The sequence below is a fragment of the Amblyomma maculatum genome, chromosome 4, assembly GCF_055883805.1.
Source record: "Amblyomma maculatum isolate TAMU_Amacu chromosome 4, ASM5588380v1, whole genome shotgun sequence".
In the NCBI taxonomy this organism is placed as follows: domain Eukaryota; kingdom Metazoa; phylum Arthropoda; class Arachnida; order Ixodida; family Ixodidae; genus Amblyomma; species Amblyomma maculatum.
In genome coordinates this window covers 143,593,015-143,617,832 of record NC_139347.1, presented here as the reverse complement: position 1 = coordinate 143,617,832, position 24,818 = coordinate 143,593,015, and the positions used below count along the sequence as shown (strand labels likewise).

Here is a 24,818-nt window from a genome sequence, read left to right as displayed (position 1 = left end):
CCCACTTGCGAACCGCCTTGGGGGCGCATTGACTATTGCATATTTGGCTGCTGATCCCAAGGCCGTGCGTTTCATCCTAGATGCGGCAGCTGTATGTTTGATAGAATCAAAATACAAGAATTTCCATGTGCTTGACACACCATAGCCAGCCCCCAGGTGGCCAATTACTCCTGATGAGCCGCTTCCAGACGTGAAGCTCTCAAATTAAAAAATAAACCTACTTACAGCGTGATTGGTACGAGTCAAGTCTTGTTAAAAATAGCCATATTGGACACATCAAAGTGTTATATGACCTATATGATCATCCTGTTTACAAATTTTCCCGCTTCTTTGCAACGTCAGGCCACAGGGTCTGTGGAGCCCACTTTGAAGGAGGCAAAAAGACTTACATGGTTCGAGTTCCTACTGTCCCTTCCCTAAAGCCTCAAAATGTGATGGAGGGATGCCCCCTGATACGAAAGGTATAGCAACTAACTCTAAGCCAAGAAACGTTCCGTACACATTTATATATTGTATGGATTTCTGTCAGCTGCACATTAATGCATCTAAATGCTCAGTATTGAGTTGCAGAGTAGTCATAGCTTGAATCCCTTATGTAACAGGTACTGCTACAGATCGTATGTGCTGATTGTGAATAAACGCTTTCAAGAAAAATACGTGGTACTTATTTTATAAAGAGCAGCATCAGGGTGTCTTGCCGGAGATGTGTGATATGCAGTACATAGGCTTTGGGCTTATTGTTACACCTTTCTGCTCCTAAACTCAAACTGTTTTGTAAATAAATCATATTTCTCTTCTTGCTTCAACTAGCCCTCTCAAAACAACTTTGAATTGCAAGTGATGCCTAACAGTACAGATCACAACTACAGCTTTCCGAAAGGGAGAAAAGTGTCCTTGACAAAATTGCTGCAACAAGGAGACAATATTAATGCTTCAAGATGAATTGGATAGCACAAAGGCAGAAGTAGAGGCCATTGAGAAACAGCTAGCGACAAAACTACAGCAAGAACCAGCCGAAATGAAAATATTGCGCTGTCGATTGCAGCACAACAGGTTAATAAAACTTGAATTATCAGTGCTACACAATGCAGTCAAAAACATGAAAGGCAAAGCCAAAAAAACTGAATTTGCATGTTAGGTGTTGATCAAGACCCGAAAAACTGAAATACTACATGCCCTTCCCATCACGTGAACGTCTCGATGCATTTTGGTTTTTCCTAGAGTACTGCAGAAGGCGAAAACAGGAAGTTTGCTTTGCCTTTAAAAAACCAGATAATCCTTTGGCCGATGCGTCTGCGACTGGGCAGTGATGGAACTGATCTAGCCTATAGGTAGGCACTGCACTAGTGCCTTTCGGCGCCACATTTCATGTTCACGAGTATAACAAACTGTGGCGTGGAGCTGAATCTGTGAAATTTATGAATTCAAAACAAAGTTCATGCTCTCCGTGGCACAAAAAAGGTTCTTGCTTTGCCCGTCAGCAACTCAGATAAGTACTGTATTGAGGTAAAACTATTGCAACAAAAACTGAGCTCATATATGTTCCTGCTTAAAAACAATTCTTGCCCTCATAATGGAGTGTGAAAAAAGGATAGATTGATTGTGATTTCGGTAAGCAGATAACGAGCAGGTACCCAGGCAGTACACCAACATCGCACAAACCCCGGCCCAACGTCGGCAAAAATTGGTACCAACATTCGCTGTTGGTACCTGCTTTCTATAGAAATTACTACATTTTTATATAGTGGTCCGGCTTACATGCCAACATTGCACTTGTCGTGACACTGCCAACATGGGCTATCAGTTGGCCGTGCCGCTAGTGCCACATTGGCATGCCACTAGTATTCATTGGCACATGTGACATTGGCATTAAGCCGGCCGTGCCACTAGTATCACATATTGGTATTTATTGGCATGCAACGAGTTTTCATCGGTACACGTGGCATTGGCACTCCCACTGTTGTGCCACCTTTAACCATGCAGTATTTCACCTTTGCCCTTACTGCTGCCATTTGCTTAACTGTCAGTCTGACAATTGTGGTTTTCATACGCAGCCATTTCCCAATACCATCTTGCATACCATCTCCCTAAGGAGCCATACAAACCAAGCAATTAAGGGAACGGGGTAGGCAAAATATCCGAAAAATAGATTTTTTGTTTTTGTGCAATTTAAAATCTCTATTCTTTCCTTAACATAGCCCAGTCTTTCATTTGCGCGCACGCGAAATATTTACCTCAAAATCAACAGCTTTCGAAACCTAGGCAGCATCCAGCCACAGCCCCTTTGACACATGCTCGGGATCTGTGCCTTTCCTAAGCTAAAAAAAATTTTTTTCCGTGCCTATTTTTTGTCACGTTTAGCGGAATGACAGTCACTCATCTGGCAACAGTGAAAACCTAGCTGGCATACTTCACTTAGCCAAACAAATCCTAAGACGCAGCTGGATTACTCGCAACGCGCGGCATTTTGCTCGTGTTTGTTTACACCTTCGTGCTGGTTATTTAGCGGTAATGCAATGACAAAGCCAAAGTGCTTTAAAAAATGTCTCTTCTACGGAAACCGGCATAAGTCGATTTCCAATGACGCAATTCTCCGCAACACAACCCAGGAGTGGGCGCCGCGGCCACCACGTCTGAGTCTGCACCACGTGCGCGTCTGCGTCTGCGCGTCTGCAGCGGTCCTTGAAGCAGTGAAGCCGGTGTTTCAGCAGCTCTCAAAGCCTGAGCTTCTCCGGAAATGTCTCCACGGAAAAACACAGAACGCGAATGAGGCGTTCAACAACGTTGTAAGGGAGCGTGCTCTGAAAAATGTCTTTCTTGGTCTCAAGACGCTGAAAATAGCGACAATGGATACTGTGCTAACTTTCAATGATGGCAGCATTGCTCGAGCCGAGATTCTGAGGTCATTCAGAGTTTCTCCAAAACGGTTTACAGTCCAATGGTTGCGCGAAGCTGACCATTGGGCTACACAACTGGTCACTAAGGAGGCCCGGAAAACAAGGCAGCTAGCGCAGAAAAGTGTTGATGAAGGGGACTACCAGGCTGGTGGCTATTGAAAAAATGCGTGAGAATTTGTTTCTATAGTCCTATATTGCAACAAAGCTCTTTCTTCCACTTCAAAGCCAATTATGTCAAAACACCAAATTTTGCTGCATTTGACCCTTTTTTTAAGAAACTACAGGCGCAAGGGAGATAAAATTTTCCACACATTGAGCAAACATTAAAGATAGTCTACTGAACTAGGATTATAATTATTATTGCAGACGCTTTTTATTTGCAGGCTATTTACTGCAGATTATGGCACTAAAATTTAGTGGGTCCAGTAAAAAACGATAACAAAGAACTAACCTTTAAAAAGAAATTATCCTACTTCAGTAACACTACCTAACACTGCTGATTACAATGCCACCGTTGTTAATGTTCTAACCCCAGCAGATCATGAGAAAAAGGGTCACGAACATAGCCTAAAATGCATGGCAAGAATAGGACGAACACATTTTATTGAGAGCTCATTTACATTTACATGCCACAAGGACATCAGAGGGCCAAAAGGCAGTGCAGGAGGCATTGGGTACAGGATTAATATGGGATGGGCTAGTAGATAGACTTTGGAACAGGGCACTAAGCAGCACATGACCAGGTAGTGCAGGGAGAGGTGATGAGGTGCAGTGTGCATTTCGTCATGTTGGAAGGGGCTACACATGAGGAGCAGGGTTGATGCACTATGGCCTTGTAGTGCGAGATGTGTTGCAGGAATAGTTGGCTGAGCATGGGTGTATTCCAGGGCAGTGTCCATCATGGATGGAAAACGGCAGTGGACTGTGTTGAGCATCGTAGTTTGCAGTGAAGTGTCAATGGATCAAGGAATGAAGTTGAGGGAGCGGGGGAAGCGCATGGCACAGGCAGCAAGCTGTACACCCTGCAGGAAACAACCATTCAGGAACAGTTTGTTGAGGAGATTGGCCCGTGGGTCTTACAAATGACATCTGAACATAAAATGACCGCTGCAACAATAAATAAAACGCTGCAACACCATTCCCGTCAGTACAACCGTGACGTGAACATCATTGGGTCCGACGCACCCCCTGTGCATGTCGGCAGCGACATGGACGCACTACGGAATCTTATTCGTTCTGTCTTGCGGGAGGAACTGCAAGCGCTCCGGACGCCTTGCAACACAACAGCTTTTCCTTCACTGGCTGAAGTTGTCCGGGAAGAGGCGCGTATGGCAGCTCAGCAAGTTGCTGATGTTCCCCAGGAGCGTGTTTCCCACCAGACGTTCGACGCGAGGCCCACCTACGCGTCCGTCTTACGTAAGGCTCCCCCGCCGGACCATAGTATCAACACCGCGGCTCCAGCAATGGAGCCGCAGGGTTATCGCATGGAGGGCCTCGCACGGAGCCGCATGAAGCCTCACTACTCCCCTCCGCCAATCTACCAGCGACCCCGTAAAAGTCAAGTATGGCGGCCCCGGGACCGTCGGCCCCCGTGCTATCATTGCGGGGAAGCCAGCCACCTTTACCGGGCGTGCCCGTACCGCCGCGTTAACATGCAAGGTTTCGCCTCGGAAGACCTCTACACTCGGAATGACGAACGGCCAACTGAGATTGCAAGCGACCTTGCAGCGCGACAGTATCCCGTCACGTCCGGTTACCAAGAGCGTCGATCTACGTCCCCGACGAGCTACCGTTCGACAAGTCCCCAATCTTCCCGACGCCGCTCCTCTCCCAGCCCTAGCCGGGAAAACTAATACCAGTGGCCTTCGGAGGCAGGGTCGGTGATGTCGGGAAATGTGAAGATCCTCCGTCATCGTCAGGCTGACCCGACGAGATTTCGCCTGTTTCAGGTAGCGACAGCATCCGGCATACTGCCTCCGATTTATGTGTAACGATTGATGGAGTGGATGTCACCGCGTTACTCGACACTGGCGCCGATAATTCAGTAATGAGCCGTGATCTCGCCCGAGAATTGAAGAAAGCTTTGACACATTGGTCCGTCCCGAATATTCGCACGGCGGGAAGCCACTTGATCGAACCTGCACGCAAGTGCACAGCGCGGGTCGGCATCCGTGGTTTTGTGTATGTCGGAGAGTTTATCGTGCTTCCTGAGTGTTCAAAAGACTTGATCCTTGGTCTAGATGTCCTGCAGACCAACGCCGCTGTCATTGGCCTGAAAGAAGCACGTGTTTCCTTTTCGACGAAACGAGCCGTGGTGCGCATTGAAAAGGAAGATCCGGGTCTGAACGTTTTGCGTATAGTCGACGATGACGTGAGGATTCCGGCGCGTTCTAGTGTGTTGGTTCTTGTAAAGCATGACTTATTCCACGATTACGAGGGCATCGCGGATGGACACCTTCCGCTAATACTCGAGAAGGAATTAGCCGTTGCTCGAGGACTCGTACAACTCCAGAACAGTTCTGCTACTGTCCTCCTGACAAATTTTGCTAAGGAGATGCGCAATCTCGCCATGGACACGGCTGTTGCCATCCTTCACGATGTTACTGCCTTGCCTCATTTATGCACCGCCGGAGCGAACCCTAAAGAAGAGGCCGCACCTTGTCATGCTCTGCAAACCGTTAAAATTAACCCCGACTGGAGGCCCGATCAGAGGAATCTTCTTTCGGCTCTTCTGAGCGATTTCGCGGACTGCTTCGCCACAGGCTCTAAGGTCGGTCGTATTCCTGTCGCCAAGCACCGCATCATCACCGGTGAGATCACGTTACCGGTATTCCAGCGCCTGTACTGGGTTTCTCCTAAGGAACGTGACGCCATTAAAACGCAAGTGGATGAAATGCTTGCGGACGACGTGATCCAGCCTTCGACGAGCCCATGGGCATCGCCAGTGGTCCTTGTCAAAAAAAGAAAGATGGCACCTTGAGATTCTGTGTCGATTACCGAAAGTTAAATAACGTGACTAAAAAGGACGTCTATCCGCTGCCCAGGATTGATGATGCCCTCGAACGACTACGCGACGCCAGGTACTACTCCTCATTAGACCTCAAAAGCGGATACTGGCAAATCGAGGTGGATCAGAGAGACCGAGAGAAGACTGCATTTGTGACGCCCGACGGCTTACACGAGTTTAAGGTGCTTCCGTTTGGTCTTTGTTCTGCACCGGCCACGTTCCAACGTATGATGGACACGTTTTATCAGGTCTGAAGTGGCAGTCGTGCTTGGTGTACTTAGATGATGTCGTTATTTTCTCGCCTACTTTCGAGCAACACTTGGACTGGTTGCGCATCGTGCTTCAAGCACTCAAAGGCGCGCAACTAACGATCAAGCCTGAGAAATGCCACTTTGCTTTCAAGGAACTACGCTTTCTCGGCCATGTTGTCAGCGCACAGGGCGTTCTCCCTGATCCCGAGAAGACTACCGCAGTGTCAAATTTTACACGTCCCACCGACAAAAAGGCACTTCGACGATTTCTAGGTCTTTGATCATACTACCGACGCTTCGTCCAAGATTTTTCTAAGATAGCTGAATCACGGACAGCACTAACTAGAGAAGACATACCCTTTCTGTGGGGAGACGATCAAGAACAAGCCTTCCAGGAGGTTAGAAGCCGCCTACACAGACCCCAATACTCGCCCATTTCGATGAAGACGCCGCAACCGACGTACACATACTGATGCCAGCAACGTTGGCCTCGGCGCGGTGCTCATTCAGTGGCAAGGCGAAGTAGAACGGGTTATTGCCTACGCGAGCCGAACACTGTCCCGATCGGAGGCGAACTATTCGAGAACGGAGAATAGTGCCTTGCAGTAATCTGGGCCATCAGCAAGTTTCGACCATATTTGTGTGGACGACCCTTCCGTATTGTCAGCGACCATCATTCCTTGTGCTTGCTGGCAAGCCTTAAAGACCCGTCTGGACGCTTAGCTTGTTGGAGCCTCCGTCTTCAAGAGTATGACGTCACTGTTATCTATAAGTCGGGACATAAACACCAAGATGTGGATTGCTTCTCACGCGCGCCATAGGACTCCACTGCAGTGGAAAACGCCGAAGATTTTTCCCTTTATTGGGGCCATTACCCAATCCCATATGGCTGACTTTCAACGCAAGGACCTGGAGCTGGCGCCGCTCATCGATTATCTGGAAGGACGCGGTGGTAAGGTACCGCTTCGTTTTTGTCGTGGCTTGCAGTCATACGCTTTACGAAGTGGAGTTCTCTACAAGCGCAATTTTGAAATATCAAGAGAGACATTTCTACTCGTAGTGCCTAAGCACCTACGGCCTGACATCTTAAGCGCTTGTCACGACGAACCGTCCTCCTGCCACTTGGGTGTTAGTCGTACGCTTGCAAGAATTCGGGAGAAATACTATTGGCCGAAATTATGACCTTCAGTGCGATCTTACGTTAAAACGTGCCGTGGTTGTCAACGCCGAAAGACTCCACCCGTGAAACCAGCTGGATTTCTTCAGCCGATCGCTCCACCGAAAACTCCTTTCCAACAAGTGGGGATGGATCTTCTTGGTCCTTTCCCGAAGTCAGGTAATGGAAAGCGTTGGAATGTTGTCGCGACAAACTACTTGACCCGATATGCTGAGGCCGCGTCGCTCACAAATGGAACCGCTACCGAAGTCGCAGAGTTTTTTGTCCACGACATCATATTGCGTCATGGCGCTCCGGCTGTTATCATTACCGATCGCGGGGCACCTTTTACGGCCCGCTTGACAAAGGCTGTACTGAACCTTACACACACTAGCCATAGACGGGCCACGGCATACCACCCTCAGACTAATGGCTTGGTGGAACGGCTAAACAGAACTCTGGCCGACATGCTATATACGTGGATATAGAGCATAAGACCTGGGATCAAATCCTCCCATATGCCACGTTCGCGTATAATACGGCACTTCAGGAGACGACGCGGCTCACACCCTTCGAGCTTGTCTTCGGCCGTCGAGTGACCACTCCGCTGGATACAATGCTGCCCGTATACACCGACGACGAAGATGAGCTTGACCTGGACATCGCTAGTTTTACCCAGCGTGCGGAAGAAGCGCGGCAGCTGGCAAGGCAGAGCATATACCTACAACAGCAACTAGACGCTGACCGTTACAACAAGGAACGGCGCTTCGCTGCCTACGAGCCTGGAGACTATGTCTGGATTTGGACGCCCGTTCGTCATCGTGAAGTCTGAAACATTGCTGCGCCGGTACTTCGGCCTATATCGTGTCCTCCGCCGCCTCAGCGACGTTACTTTCGAAGTTGAATCTGCGACCCAAGATCCCTCAAGCCGCAGACGACGCAAGTTCACTGATGTTGTACACGTCTTCCGGATGAAACCCTACCACGATCGCCCCGCTGACTATTCTTGAGACTGATGGTGCCCCGTTTTATGTTGTGGTATCCCACACCAACCTAGCATAATATCTGTCAGCCCATCGAATTAAGCAGCATTTGCAGCATCGAGGCGATGCTGCCAAGAAGGGTGGCAATGACACATGCCATTCATAGACGACGAAGATTTGAACGGGCGATTCGGAGAAGACGACGAAGCGAAACGGTGCTCCGCTTTTGTGCTGCCTTACTGGCTGTTGGTGTTCTTCGGTGCCAGAGTGCCAGAGCGCCTTCTGTGTAATGTTACGTTACAATATATCACCATAAGATCCAAACTCACCTAATCCGCACTTATCCAAACAGATATTTGAAGTCTGAGTGCCCTATATGATTGAGTACAAACTACAGAACCCCGCTATAGTGAGCTCAGATATAGTAAAACCTCAGATATAGTGAAGTCAAACTGAAGTGCCAATTCATCGTCCATAGTCAACTGTACATTTTCCCCCTTTATAGTAAAGATGTTTTTCGTGAAACTCGGCTAATGTGCTTCTGGTAATAGCAACGACTCCCACGATATCGTCACCCGCTCAATACATAGAATTGCGAGGCCAAGAAATTTTGTATTTAAAAACAGAAAAGTAACCCCGAGTGTTCATTTAGGTGGCTTTACCACTAGGCTCCGCAGCGATCAGAAGCCTACTTTACAGAAGCCTTGGAGCCGTGAAGGACAGAGCGCAGCGCGAAGAAAAAAAAGTAAAGCTGTCTACAAACACAGTACGGAGGCGGCGTGGTCCATTCAGAAAGTAAAGGAGAGTAAGCGTGTAGCAAGAAATAGAGAAAGGGATGAAATGGGTCAACATTCACTGCAATGTGCAGCACAAATCATGAGGGAGTAGAGGTAGAAAGTGGAGGTGCAGCGCGTACGGTCTTACAGCACTTGAATGCCGCGCGCATTTATCATTTATTGCCTTTTAAAAGATAGAAAGAGCAAAAAGGGACACCATGTTCATGCAAGGCTTCGGTTTTCACATGAAATCGAACATGGTTGCACTCGTAATTACGTCCCCATGCTTAAGAGGTACTTCCAAAAGATGTAGAGAAATTTTATAATGAAAAAATCCAACAAAGAGATGATAAATGCGAGATGGAAGGTATTTCAGCTTTTTTTCAAGAAGCAACAAGACGTGTTCAGTAAGTGCCCATTTAAATACTAGACAGCATTTTAAGACAATGTCATCACAGACCACTGATGTAGTAAAGACCATGATATAGTAAACATTTTCGCTGGCCCCAGTGGCTTTACTATAAAGGGGTTCTACTGTATATATCAAAGGCCTATTGGCAGACACTCTTCTCTGAGCATTTTGCGACAGGTCTCTGGGCGTGCAAGGACATGCACCATCTTATGACGTAGGGGTGATAAACATACATGCAAAATATTATGCATATGCATCCCAGATAGAAAAGAAAGATATTTGGAAGGGAAAACCTGCTTTCGGCAAATCGATAACTTCAGGTGGACGCTTAGTGTTCATATAGAATTACAGTTCCTTAAAATATGATGGTTCAGGCTCCAGAACTTATCAAGTTTTAAAAAATACTTAAAAAATCCTGCAATAAACAATATAGATTACTACACATGCAAAACCGGATGATATTAAAGAACACCTTAAAGAATATTTTTCTGCAGTGCACCAGTTACAGGCACACATACATTACGGCGGCCAGAATAAAAAATATATTGCCCTGCCAAAATCAATGAAACTATCCTCAATCAGCTAACTGAGGGAAATGTGTACATCGCAAATATTCTCAAGACTGTGTATGCATAATATATTCTCAAGATCAGTGAAGAATGAGACTGTGAAGAACATATGATAATTTGATAAAAGACGAAGAAAGAAAACCACGTTTGGAGAAAGAAGAAGAGGAAAACGTGAAGGTTGGCTCGAGGAGCGCGAGGCACGAGCACGGATCCCTGATTACACACCAATATTTACTGCTGAATTGCTTGCAATTGGTTTGGCCCTTCAAAAAGTTCCTGGTAATGTTACTCACGTAATCGTACTCTCTGACTGCCTGTCAGTCTTAGCAGCATTAGAAAGTCCGAAAATGCGTCTTTTGAAACAAACCCTGATGTTTTTCCTTCCGATACACTTACAGGAAGTACGTTTTCAGTGGGTTCCGGGACATTGCGGCATCGCTTCTAATACAATGGCGGATTATTTAGCAAATTCAGCTCTCAGTGAGCCTGTTGCCGATGTTGTACCCAATATTATCTTGCTAAATATATCCCGTTTTGAACGATTTCAAACATTAAACTCCTTGAGCCATGAGCCACTCCTTGCGACTACGGATTTTAATCATTTAAATTTCCATTGGACTGTCCGATGTTGTACCTCGAGGCAATGTGAGGTTTCCATGACGCTCATGCGTTGTAGAATGCCTTCCCTCTATCTTTATTTATGCCGCTCTGGATTCACGCCGTCCAATCTTTGTGCGTCATGTAATGACGTGGAAACAATTCAACATTAGATCCTCTCCTGCCACAGGTATGCTACTCAGAGAAGACATTTTATAGAAATACCTCTTGCTCGCCTAGGACTGCCATTTACAGTTCCTGTCCTCCTCTCCTTTGGTGCAACCGTCGAAGGGTATGCCCTAAAACCGGTGTGTGAATTACTTCATAATTATAATATTGCTACTGGAAGATTTGTGTGTTAGCGCTGAGCTGTCTGAATTGTATTTTTTCTCCTTATTATTTTTAGCAATTTACAATTTTATTCCTTTTTTTCATTGCTTTCTATTACATCGCCTGAAAATTTCAAGTTATTTCAGCAACACTAGCTCCTAATTATTAGGTTATTTATATCATATAGTCAAATCGACATTATCAAAAATAGTATGTCACCTACAACGAATTCTGGCCAATCCCCCACTGTGGGTATGTGCCATTACAACGAGGGAGAAGAAGAAGAAGAGCAGGGGAGAACAGGAGAGCAGCAGAGCCGATCGGCTGTCCAAAAGCTCGGAGCGGTGCGTCTTCTACCAGGCCTGACCCGGGGGTCCAGACCTGGGGCCTGCCGGCCGTATCCTGTCCTGTTCTCCTGTCGTCCACGAAACTCGGAACGGTGGTCGGGTCCGGGAGTGCTACAGCGCCAGCTCTTCACTGGCACGAGCGATCGGCGCCGTGCTGAGCCCAGGCACGTCGGGGAGGCCTGACGCATCGGCCGTGGAAAAGCAACCCGAGGCCTCTTGCCTCTACTGGCCCCCGTCCGGTGGCCTAGCCTTCCACTGGGCTTACCGAGGCCTTGTTGCACCGACCCTGCAAAACTCTGACCACCCGGAGCGTCTGCACAGGCTTCTCCACCCACCGAACTAGTGACTGTAGATAATTTAGTGTTTACCCAGGTAGCACAAAGTGGGCTATGAAGGGTGGGCCTCGGTGGGCCCGATGTAGGCAATGCAGGACAGCCCCGGTGGGCTCAATTTGGGTGCTGCAAGAGGGGCCGACGTAGGCCTGAAGGGGGCTGTCGACAAAGCCCCGATGGGCCCCGCTAGGGGCCGATGCAGGCAGCCCTTGCGGGGCTGCCCACATTTTTCCGGCATTGTTAAAAGGGCACATCCCGCCAACTCCCCGCGATGGTTCTACTTTTGACCGATTTGGGCAGCTGCTTTGGAGGAACATTTTTTTTTTATTTAAGTTAGCCCCTCAGATAATGACATAGGACCAATGCGGGTTCTATAGCGCTAGCCGCACTTGGGCTTGCCCACATTATTCTCATAGGTATCCGACGCAGGAAATTGATAGAAAGCCCTAGACCAAGTTTTCCCAATCAATATTTGTGCACATAATTAGGTAATTATTTTATACATGTCTGCACTTTCTAAACAGCCACAATAATAAATTTTACAATAATTCATAACGTTAATCTAGCCGAAATGACTTCATGTACATCTTGTTCAGGCTATGGAGATGTGTGTTCTGAACAGTAATATTGTGCTGGGAGTTGCAGGCTGTCCAAAGCAAGCACATAAGAGGCAACAGTTAGCAATCAGTTTGTTTTAGTATTTGTAGCGCAATTTGCATGAGCGCGAGAACTAAAGCCATGTAAATTTCCAATCGACTAAACATGGCAAGAACTGTTATACAGATCATCTATAATAGTAATTTAGGGCAACATCTAATGCAAATAATGGTTGGAAACAATGATTACGCAATAACACTCACGCCTTCTAGCCCCATTACGGCCGATGTGGGACCTACAGCGGTTTTGCGTGGGCAGCCCCAATTGGGCTGTGTGTCGTCTTTGAACCTAGAGCCCACATGCTGTTGCACGGGCCTTCAAAGTCCCCACAAAGGACCGATTTTGGTACCATGCGGGCCCTCCCGCCTTCCAGTCCCGTTACGGCCCATGTGGGATATAAAGCAGTTTTATGTGGGCAGCCCCAATTGGGCTGGTCGTTGTCTTTGAACCTAGAGCCCACCTGCTGTTGCACGGGCCTTCAAAGTCCCCACAAAGGACCGATTTTGGTACCATGCGGGCACGCCCGCCTTCCAGCCCCATTGCAGCCTATGTGGGACCTAAAGCGGTTTAGCTAAGGCTGCCTCATTTGGGCTTCACGAGGGCTTGCCCAAATTGAGCCCTTATTCATATCTCACCTGCCCTCAAGTAGCCTACAAGGGGCCGATTGAGGCAGCATGTGGGTATGTCCGTTTTCTTGCCCCAATACGGCCGATGTTGGTCCCACAAAGGTTTAATGGGGGTAGCCTCATTTCGGATCTATGAGGGCTTTCCCATAAAAAGCCCACATTTAGGCTGGATTTCCCTTAAATATCCGACAAGGGGCCCTTGTGGTCTGGATACAGGATTGTGCTCTGCATTAGCCCGAGCAACGCCGTTATGGGACCCATGCAGAAGGCCCCTAGGGCCCACATTTGCCCCGTCGGGGACCGATGCAGGTTTTATGGTGGTTGCCCCAGCCCCACTTGCCTACATCGGACCTACTGGGGCCCCACATTCTGTGCTACCTGGGTAGTCTTCGACCTACTTGTTTGTTCTACTCTCGTCTCGTCCACGTGTATACATAAAAATTATTCGTCGTTAGATTGGTCGGTCTAGTCGTCTATTTAGATTGCTGTCTCTGAATAAGCCACAGAGCAAGGTGGCCAGAAGATTTAAAAAGAACCTCACAATTTTGGCGTCCACGGCAGGACTAGGCCGGCCAAGCAGCATTTTCCCGCGGCTAGAGATTGGAGAAAAATGAGTGCACCAGAGTTGCTCGCGGTAGGGGAACGTATAGGTTTGCGGGGAGTCGAGTTGCGCGAGTGGGTGGAGAAAGAATTGCAAAAGGCAAGGGAAGACAAAGCTGCAGAACGCGGAGAGAGCTGCAGAATATGAAGCGGCGAAGCAGTGCTTGGAGTAAGAAAACCAGAATTTGCAGCTACGAGTACGACTTGCGGAATTGGGAGAAAACGCCCCTAGTTCTGGAAACGCTGAGTACTGTACCGTACCAGCTTCGTCTTCCCAATTAGTCATCATGGATTGATTCCACTGTTTAATGAGGAAAGGGACGATTTGGACGCCTATTTGAAGCGTTTTGAACATGTCGCCATTGGCCAAGGCTGGCCGAAAGAGAAGTGGCCACGGCTTTGAGTCTGTGCCTCGGCGGAGAAGCTCTCAGAGTCTTTGGACGACTCTCTCCTGAGGACTCAGTCAATTACGATGTAGCGAAACTTGCCTTACTTCGGAGGTTTCGGTTCACGGCTGAGGGCTACAAAGAGAAGTTTCGTGGAAGCAAGCCGCAAGATGGTGAGACAGCTTCCCAGTACACCACAAGGCTGTTAGGTTTTTTTGACCGCTGGGTTGAGATGCGAGGACAAGGTCGCACGTTTGAAGTGGTTCGGGACATGATAGTGGCTGAGCAGTTTTTAAACAAGTGTCACAATCGTTTAGTTCTCTTCTTGCGAGAACGTGATTGTAAAACGGTGGACGAGATTGCTGAGGCCGCCGATCACTTTCTTGAGGCTCTGCGACAGAATAACCTTGCGGTTTTTATATACAGCTGAGCAGAATTCTGCGAAACCGCAGGACGCAGCCCCATATTGCACATTATGTCAAAAATCTGGGCATAAAACCCAGTTGTGTCGATACGGAAATTCAAATGACCGGGAGACGTCTGCTTGCTGCACGTCCCCTCGAGATTCCCGCCCTGGTCGTCAGCTGGGAGGAACATGCCTAGATAATCGAAGGGACGATTCGGCTCTTAGTCCATCTCAGATTATTAACAACATGCCAGTGGAGCGTGGAGAAGTATTCGGACAAGCAGTGTCGGTACTGCGCGACACTGGTTCTAATAGCATCGTGGTGCGTCAGGCTTTGGTGCCCGAGGCTGCATATACCGGTGAGCGAGCATCTTTACGTTTAGCGGATGGTTCTGACATCGAAGGGCCTGAGGCGGAGTTTATTATCAAGTCGCCATACTTCACAGGGAAAGCTATTGCTAGGTATCTGCCGACGCCATTATATGACGTAATTATCGGCAACGTTCCGGGTGCAATCGTCCCATTCGCCGACGCTACAACAGTCTTGACGGGCCAGGGAAGCATACCTGCCAGTGATGATGAGTCCAGTGCTTCTTTCCAGGTTCTGGCGGCGAAAGTTTCAGGGACTGGTTTGGATGCCACTCAAACCGTACTCCACTTATCTCGGTCTGTTTTTCGCAACAAGAAGAGGACGGCAGCTTAGACGTGTGTCGTCGCTAGCTTGAGAAAACCTATCACGGCAAAAGGGCAGACAGCCTACACCTTCCATCTACGTGACGGCATTTTGTACCGGACCTATCAACTTTGTCCAGGAAAAACAATTGAACAAGCGGTCGTTCCGAAGGTTTTGCGCCGTCAGGTCCTCGTGCAGGCACATGGGAGTGCACTAGTCGGCCACCAGGGTGTCAGAAAAACTACCGCAAGAGTGCTTGATGACTTTTACTGGCCAGGGGTGCAAGCTGACATTACTCGGTTTGTGAGGTCCTGCGATGCATGTCAGAGGACTGTCACGAAAGGAAACCTGAGGAACGCTCCATTAGGACGCATGTCCATTAACACAAAAAGCTACGAAGAGCGCCAGCCAGTGTATGCCCTGGAAACTTCATCCTTCATAGTTCTTGAAAACGTCGAGTCGAAAACTCCGTTGTCAACGTTCAGTGAAGAACCTTGGTCCCAGAGTGGACTGGGGAACCGAGACTCGATACAGAATAGTCAACTGTTTAATCGAGAATGATACAGGAGACAATGTTAATCTCTGTGCTGTCTTCCAACGCCGTTGGAGATATATCGTCTTAAAGCACATTTCGTACAAAGCTTCTGGAGGTGTCGTCGTGCTGTTTATAGTAGGTTTATAAAGCTTATTTCGTCTGACAAGTGTTGAGTGAGTGTTAATGTTACTTGTATTAGTACGAATGGTTTTTTTTTATTTTGTGTGCGCAAGTGACTCAGACTCTCTGCAGACAATAGCATGGTGTGGCCACTCTGTGGGGTGTGCAGTGATGGTTGCAGCAGTGTTGTGGGCGGTCGTCCTCCGAAAGAGTGCATCAGTGTCATGGCCCCAAGTTTTTTTTTTCCCGAAAAAAAAAACTTCTCAAAGGGGGGGCATATTTGTGAAGAACCTATGATAATTAGATAAAAGACGAAGAAAGAAAACCACGTTTGGAGAAAGAAGAAGAGGAAAACGTGGAGGTTGGCTCGAGGAGCGCGAGGCACGAGCAGGGGAGAACAGGCGAGCAGCGGAGCCGATCGGCTGTCCAAGGAGCTCGGAGCGGTGCGTCTTCTACCAGGCCTGACCCGGGGATCCAGACCTGGGGCCTGCCGGCCGTATCCTGTCCTGTTCTCCTGTCGTCCACGAAACTCGGAACGGTGGTCGGTTCCGGGAGTGCCGCAGCGCCAGCTCTTCACTGGCACGAGCGTTCGGCGCCGTGCTGAGCCCAGGCACGTCGGGGAGGCCTGACGCATCGGCCCGTGGAAAGGCAACCCGAGGCCTCTTGCCTCTACTGGCCCCCGTCCGGTGGCCTAGCCTTCCGCTGGGCTTACCGAGGGCTTGTTGCACCGAATCTGTAAAGCTCTGACCACCCGGAGCGTCTGCACCGGCTTCTCCACCCAATGAACTGGTGACTAGATAATTTAGTGTTTAGTCTTTGACCTACTTGTTTATTCTACTCTCGTCCCGTCCACATGTATACATAAAAATTATTCTTCGTGAGATTGGTCGGTCTGGTCGTCTATTTAGATTGCTGTCTCTGAATAAGCCACAGAGCAAGGTGGCCAGAAGATTTAAAGAAAAGAACCTCACAGAGATTCACCTGTTTGGTTTACAAGAACCATACCATTTCAAGTTCCTGTTTTATAGTTTTCATAGCTTTTGCTGCATGCTGTATTCTACTATAAACAATTGCCCTACTTGTGATGTACCAAGCAAACGTTTTCACACAGTGAGCATTTTAAATTAAATGCACTAGAACAACATGCCCACACGCAATAAAAGAAGAACGGGACAGAGCGCCACTCACAACTGATTTATTGTGCAGAATAAAGTACATATATCTCACTGCCTGCGCATGCGCCAGCAACACATTCAGCACCATGTAGTTTAGGATATGTTCAATAAACACTTTCTCAGCATTATACACATTTATCGACGTGTCACTGACGCCCAAATTACCTTTTTCTCCGATATAAAACGCTTCAATTAACTCTCTGGCCATCGTATTGCTACTCCTTGCAAGAATGCGCACATCAGAAAAACATGGTTCACAAGTGCCTGAAGGGCAGGATCTGATATGCTTCAGAATATTAGGGCCATCTTTATTTTGCTCTATGTTACATTCATGTTCCCGGATTCACTCATTAACACATCGGCCGGTTTGGCCGATCTAGGAGCAACCACAAGAGAGGGGAACTTCATACACAACCCCTTTGGTACATATTATTTGTCGCCCATGCCTCATACCACAGCCTCTTTCTCTGAGAAAGCGTTTCTTGAACATAGCTTATCTTAAAATACATTGTGCTGAATGTGTTCCTTGTGCATGTGCCGGCTGTGAGATATATATGTACTTTGTTCTGCACAATAACACAGTTGTGAGTGGCACTCTGTCCCGTTCTTCTTTTCTTGTTCTGTGCGTGTTTTTTGGCGCCTTTAATTTATAATCAATAAACACCAACTAGCCCAAAAAGAAGTTCTCTTAATCATACGGTGCTGCTTGTTCAGCTAAAATTATTACAGTCAGCCTGCAATGAGCAATTGAGCAAGTACTAGAAATTTACTTTGCATAGGCAGGACAATATTATGCTAGATCTGAGTACAATGATATCATACTTCCTATTTAGCTAGCAGCCTACCAGTGATGCATTTTTCCTCATCACAGCTAATCATATGGCCATTTTATCGGGAATCTTCCATGGGCAAGATTATTTTTAGTTAGGCATACATGGGTATTTTTATATCCAGGTACCAAGTGTGGTGCTCGGGCATCTGATTTCTTCAAACCAAGTCATTGTAGTTGGTATAACAGTCTTCTGCCTGAATATCGGAGGCGAAATATTATTTTCACTGCTTACCCAAGCAGCACGCCATCAATGGACCGCCATGAGCCCAATATTGGGGAAAACCGGTCCCAATATTGGGACCAACAATGGTGTTTCGTTGGGGCGCTACCCGTGCCAAGATTTAATCCAATCTAGTAGACTGGCTTTCCAGCAATAGCCACGAATGGCAGACTAGGTAATTTATTGTTATGCAGCCTCACTCAACGGATACCCAATATCTTCCACCCAAGCATACCCACTGGCTTCTATATAACATACAACCAGCCACTCTCACTGGCTATCCAATACTTACAACCAAGCTTACTCAGTGGATTTTAATAACCACTATTCAGCTAGGCTCATTGGGTGCCCAACATCGCCCGCCCAAGCTTGTCCACTGGCTTTGCATAATTGGCATCCAGGCAATCCCATTATTGTTTGTGTTGTTTTTGTGACTATTTTTTATTTGATGGGTGTTACAGTACAGAGGCAGCTAAGGCCATCATGCGCCAAACATAGGGTTGTTTATTTCTGTGCAGGTATTTTACATGCAGCTAATAATATATGTACAGCATCCTCAAATTATACATGCATTCAAATAAAAAAGCCAGAATTGTTCGTTGCATGGATATTTATTAGGTGTGCAAGAGGTAAATAGAAAACACAAATATAAGCATAATTCTTTCAGACTTCCAGGACCTTAGCTCTGGTTAGGTCCATTGACAAGGTGTCAGCAGATCCCAGGTTGTAGGAAGACGCCGCATTAAAGGCAGCCTCAGGTGTCTGTTAAGCCAGCATCTCTAGCATGCGCCTTTTGCTTTCGGTTATAAGGACAGCAGCTTTCAACAGCCCTTCCCGATGTATGCTCCAGCAGCTTGGATGTCACCATCTTCCTTTCGTACGCACATCTGCAAGAGAAAACAAAAATTAGACACAATACTATGCAGAATTGTTTTTCTTTAGTACAGCTTGGGCAAGCTTTTCATGAACAGTAAAATTTGCCAGTGCTACAAAATTAGTTTGTCCAAGTCAGTGTGCTGAAATTGGAATTCATGGAGAATGCATATGTTCTGTTTGGTGCAACAGAGTTCAAGCAAAGGCTTTTCTTACTCTTACATAAAGAGCAGATAAGCAGATTCTATTAATCCTAATTATCAGGTGTTAATGACTGACAAGATGATTAATATCCAGTTAATACGCCGCACTGTATAAAAATTGGTATCTTACCGCTCCTACAGCACTGCCTTGCATGCAGCGTCAAGCGAAGCAGCCCAAGAGGAAATTGGCACGCAAAGGTCCGTCCTAGTAATCCCGAGTCTTTTCTCCTGCAGGGAAGTGTAGCAACATGGGAGGGAAATAAAGCAACAAACGCTCCCAAAACCTACTTCGTTACGAATATATATCTTAAAATAAAGGGTCAGTGGTACTCACACTGAGCTGCAGACTGTTCCGCGAAACGGGACGAGGCATGTCGTGGTTCTATTGTTTATTTTCCGAATGCGAGCGGAGCTGCAGCAGACAACCCGCGATGCACGCACTTGCGCTGCCAGAGAGGAGGGAAGGTCGAAGAGAGAGATCGCACCGGCGCCAGTCGTGCTAGCGCGGCCACGCTGTCCGCATGGTTTCATATCACATCGCAAGTTGGAATACCGCCGGGGTTCAACGGGCACTGCTCAGGCGTGCGAACGAAGAATTCGTAGCTGCCACGGCGAAGGCTGGCGCCGCTGCGTCGCAAATAGCCGCCTGTCTAACTCTGCTATAAAGAACGTACCGTCTTTGCCAAAAGTAACCAGGCTGCCCGATGTGCTCCTTAGCACTGTAGTTACGCGTTTTAAAGGACATGTCAAATGATTATTTACCTGTGCGGAAAAGAAAACCATCACTCTTATATCTAAAGACCATTTTTTCCTTTTGAAATAGATCAAGGGCTCCAAAAACGTTTGAAAAAGAAACCCAGCATCCAGGTTACTTTGGCTGCTAAACTGTTACTAAACTGTTACAGCGAACGAACATAATTTCTATAATGAAATATCCTTGGTCTGGTTGCAATGTGTTTTGATAATATTCCTAAAAAGCCTAGAGAATCTTCCCAGAATAGGAACAAGAACGCGTGATCTTAAGCCGACATTGCAAAAATATTCGAAGGCAGGTCATGAGAGTTAAATACGCGCTTATACAGCTGTCGGACAAAAAAAAATTCCTTGAAGAGCAGCATGACCAGGAAACAATAATTTCTGTGACAAATGTTTCGGTGATGAGCACGCGTTCATGCTTTTCTGTTTTTGTAAAACAAAAAAAAAAAATCACACTTATTTCCAGTCTCTACTTGTGAGGATTCTATGCTTCAAGCTTCTTCAATATTTTCTCTTTTAAGTGTTTACCAGTAAATGTTAAGTGCGAACTAGTTAACAGCTGCTACAGCAAGTACACAACTTGTAGTAAATAGTTGGCAGCGTGCAGTACTATTGAATGTAAATACACTTCACTCCAGAACATATGAGAAAGCTAGATTTTTTTCTCTGCCAGGCGAAGGTAGAGAACATATAGAAAACAATGCTTTTATTTTTTTATGTGGGGGGATCTACCTTTTGACTATAAGTTATGCTGCATCAATAGCCTAAAGGGTTTGTTCATCATTCGTCTCTTGCTGAAGCACTTAAAGCAGAGCATGCCGGCTTATAGGAGTCAAGTGCAAGTTTATGGCTGATCTAAATTACAACACAAAATATGCTGCAGCTAGCCCGTCTTCTGTGCTTACAAGACCATCTACAGCGGAATACAGTCGGTGCTAGCGCCTCATTGAGGAGTCAGCTAGCGTACATGACTAAATGGTGCAGCATTTTCCTTCACTAGCACAATCTCTTCGACCTCTGTTTTCCAGCATTTGATCTTTTCTTTCACCGCGCAAATGAAATAGGGCATAAATAAAGCATTTATGTGTCTATTTCCAGTCATGGACATAAGGTTTTAGGATGTGGATGTAAAACCTCATCGCTACGGATTAAGCTGGCCTGGCAGCCTATAGTATATGTGGTTTTGAAGGTGCTATGGCTTACTGGCCTACTGCAGATTGCTGAAGTCTGTATGCTTGCATACTGCGCCGTACAAAATGATTGTTTAGTAATTCCACACAGCATGCTACGTGAAAGTGTTTTTGCCATGTACTATATTGTATGATAAAACTATACAGGGATAAAACTATGTATGTACGTATGTATGTATGTATGTATGTACGTATGTATGTATGTATGTATGTATGTATGTATGTATGTATGTATGTATGTATGTATGTATGTATGTATGTATGTATGTATGTATGTATGTATGTATGTATGTATGTATGTATGTATGTATGTATGTATGTATGTATGTATGTATGTATGTATGTATGTATGTATGTATTGTGATTCTATACATAGGCATTGACTGTTGTCAGCTTAAAAAAATTATGCGTCTGTTTTGTTGCGATTTTATCGAGGAAGGTGAGGAAATATTCGTAAAATTTTCACGTATGAGCGGCCTCACGCATCACGCTGAAGATGTATAGAAGCAATGGTAAGGCCTGTAACTGCTGCGCGTTCCACCTCTGTACTATGCTTCTTCACAGTTGAGAACAGCACAACAGTCGGGCATTTCTAAGCGCTTGGTAGACGGCATAAGCTAGGCGTCTAACTCGACGGCAACATTGCATGAAGCATGTCATGCTTGCATGCGTAGTGCCACCGAATCATTCATTGTGGGGTGTTCTAAATATTTTGGCTAAAGAATCTCTGCCTTTATCTCTTGGCATGGGTTTGTCAAGAAAATGAAGCCCTACGCCGGCAGGGGTTAAGCCACTGCAGCAATGGGGGAGGACCCTAGACCAACTGTGCCCTTACCGCCTAAGCGATTTTTCTTGAATAAATGTTTTCTACTTCTGTTACTATATCTTTGACGATGTATAAAACGTACTTGAAAGTCATCGCGAAGGTCGCGAAAGTATTGTTCAGGACGTTAAAAATATATCAGGATATACAGGTTAGGAATGGATCGATAATATCTGCAAGTCGATTCCGGCTAACACATGTCATGTTATGTGCAATGTTTTCCAGCCTTCAAACCTCAGTGGACAATATCGACAACTATAACCCAGTCATATTCATTGTTGTAAAGTCCCAAAACTGGCGGAGCCACATCGACCACTGATGCCAAAATGTATTCAATGTAGATAAGCCAGCTATACTAATAGGATCATATCAATCAATGGATACAATGATACGCGCAATGTTGGCGAGCCATCTCAGCTGCCCATAAAATATTGACGACTATACCCAATGAAGGATACATTATTGGGAAACCATCTAAACTAGACGTAAAATATTGACCATCGTATGTCAGTAAATATTTCGAGTTGACAGGCCATCAATGATGGCAAGAGAATATTGATTAACCTATATAAAGATGTATGGTATTTTGGTAGGCCATTACACATCAGGCAACATCGACCATTTTAATTGTAGATATACAATGCTGGGAAGCCAAGACGACTGGCAGCAGGATATTTACCAATGTATGCCAAGATACATTCGATGCTGATAAGCAATCAATAATGGCATTGAAATATTCACCAATGTATGCCATGATATGTGCAATGCTGGCCAGTCACCACAGCTCATTGGGCAATATTGCCCACTAGAACCAACAAGTATACATTGTTGGGAAGCGACTAAAACCAGTGGGTTAACAGTAACCAATTTATGCCAAGATATATTAAATGTCAACAAGCCAGCTATACTGGTAGGGCAATATTTACCATTGAATGCCATCGTCGACCATTTTATCTCCAGATATACACAACGTTGGGAAGCCGTCACGATCGGAAGGCGAATAATGGCCAATATATGCCAAGATATATTGGATGTTAACAAGCTGCTAATACTGGCTGGACAATATTTACCAATGCATAAGATGTTATGTTAAATGTACGCCAGTGGCCACCGCTCATTGGACAATATCGGCCACGTGAACTGAAGATGCATACAATGTTGGCAAGCCACTAAGAGTAGCTGGATGATAATGACCAATGAATGCCAAGCTATATTCAATGTCGACAAGCCATATATAATGGCAGGAAAATATTTAACAATGTATGCCATGATTCGCGAATTATGGGCAAGACATTGCCGATAGCTGAGTAATATTGGCCATCATATATCATTGTGTATACAATGTTGGCAAGCAATTCTATACACAAGGTCATTATTGCCGGTTGATAGCCCATGAATGCCAATCATGGGGGGAACGTGTCAATCACTGGTCCAAGAGTGGTCGATGTTATCGCATAGCTGTACCATTATTGGTACCGCATTGGCAACCACGGGCCACTGGTGGACCAGACGTCATCAACCAATTTCCAATATCGGGCCGGTCGCAAGTGCTACCTGGGTAAGCACACCTTAAAATACAATGCTTGATGGGACTATGGGATCATAAAAAGGTATATCTAGAATGACAGCGATTTTTCATTTTCATCCTATCACAAATTCGTTGAAAAACCAGTTTAATCCTCAGCTGAAAATTTGTTTCGGACACATTTTATAATTCAGTATTTATATAATGTTGCTATTTTGTGAATTTATTTCAAAATCAAAATTTTTTAACAGCCTCACAAATTATGGTTTTCTTCGAAAATTGACAACATTTTGTACTCAAATTAAAAATTAGATTGTGTCTCGAGAAATAGTACTTTTTTCAGAACAAATGAGCATATATGCAAAAAATCACCAATATTGCTTAAATTTAATGTGCAATGCATGAACTGAGAGTTCACCTAAAAGTACAAGTAAAATAGCCCTGTATACATGGACTCAACAGCACCGGTTGAACCAGCGTTGAGTAAGCAAGGTCACCATTACTCCACCCGGTTGGTGTCGACATGAGCTTTCTAGTGAGTAAGTATCGTAGCGGTGAGTAGCGTCGAGATTCGAAGTTATTGTGCGAGTTTCTTAATCGTATTTGATCCCATTGCCTCTACGATCGAGAACTTCGACTATTTTTTATCGTTGATGAGCGCTAAAAAGCATTCAATTTGAGTGACCCGCGTCGCCGCTCCAGAGGCTTTTGCATATCCCGGAGATCCCCATAACTGGACTCCCTGAGTGGACAGCATCTATATGCCTTTAGATAAGCGGGTCGAGCGAGTTAACCAACCCCCGGCAAGCGAGCTAACGCGAACCGCTCCGCCGCCTATTTTACTCGACCCAACTGTGTATACATGAACCCCACAACTGATTTTTTAATCGACAGACGTACTCGACCCAATTCGGCCGAGTTCATGTATGCAGGGGTCGAACGCACGTGTAACAAGTAACAATGCTGCTAAGAATCCAATCTATTTTCTTCTGGCGCACCCAGTTCTCTAAAAACATATCTTGTCTGACAAAGCTAATTATTAGGAGTTAAGCAGCTAAGCAACGCAAGATCCATATGCGTGCTCCAACGCATGACTCCTCAATGCACTTACAGTTGCAAATTGTTTGGTCATGTGGCAGTTCACTAAACCGGCTGACTAGACATGACAATAAAAAAATCGGGGGATCATTTCTACTTTTATTAAGACATGCAAAAGCCGTCTAGCATGGTTTTTGTTGTTGGCATAGCATTCAGAGACTGCGAAAGTTTGGCAAAGTTTTATATGTCGTATTATGTTTATACGTTTTATACGACGCAGAAAAAGAAATTAGTAGGGAATATCAGGGGTGACAACATTCCGGAATCAGCCTAATGGACCAGTCATACACCCTGGGTATCTAAATAGCGTCATTGGTCACATCAAACACAGAAAATCGTTCTTGAGTATGACAAACTTGGAGCCCAGGAGGTGGGTTGGTTGTAGGCAGGTAGTTGAAATTGGCAGTTCCCCTGAGAGATGGGCTGCAAGATCACTGCCACCCATTATGGGGAAAGCCCTGGC

General features: G+C 46.0%; 1 pseudogene; it reads left to right on the top strand.

The window, feature by feature from the left end:
- The window catches only part of LOC146193240 (uncharacterized), a 48,833-nt pseudogene that overhangs the window by 11,890 nt on the left and 12,125 nt on the right, over nt 1–24,818 (top strand).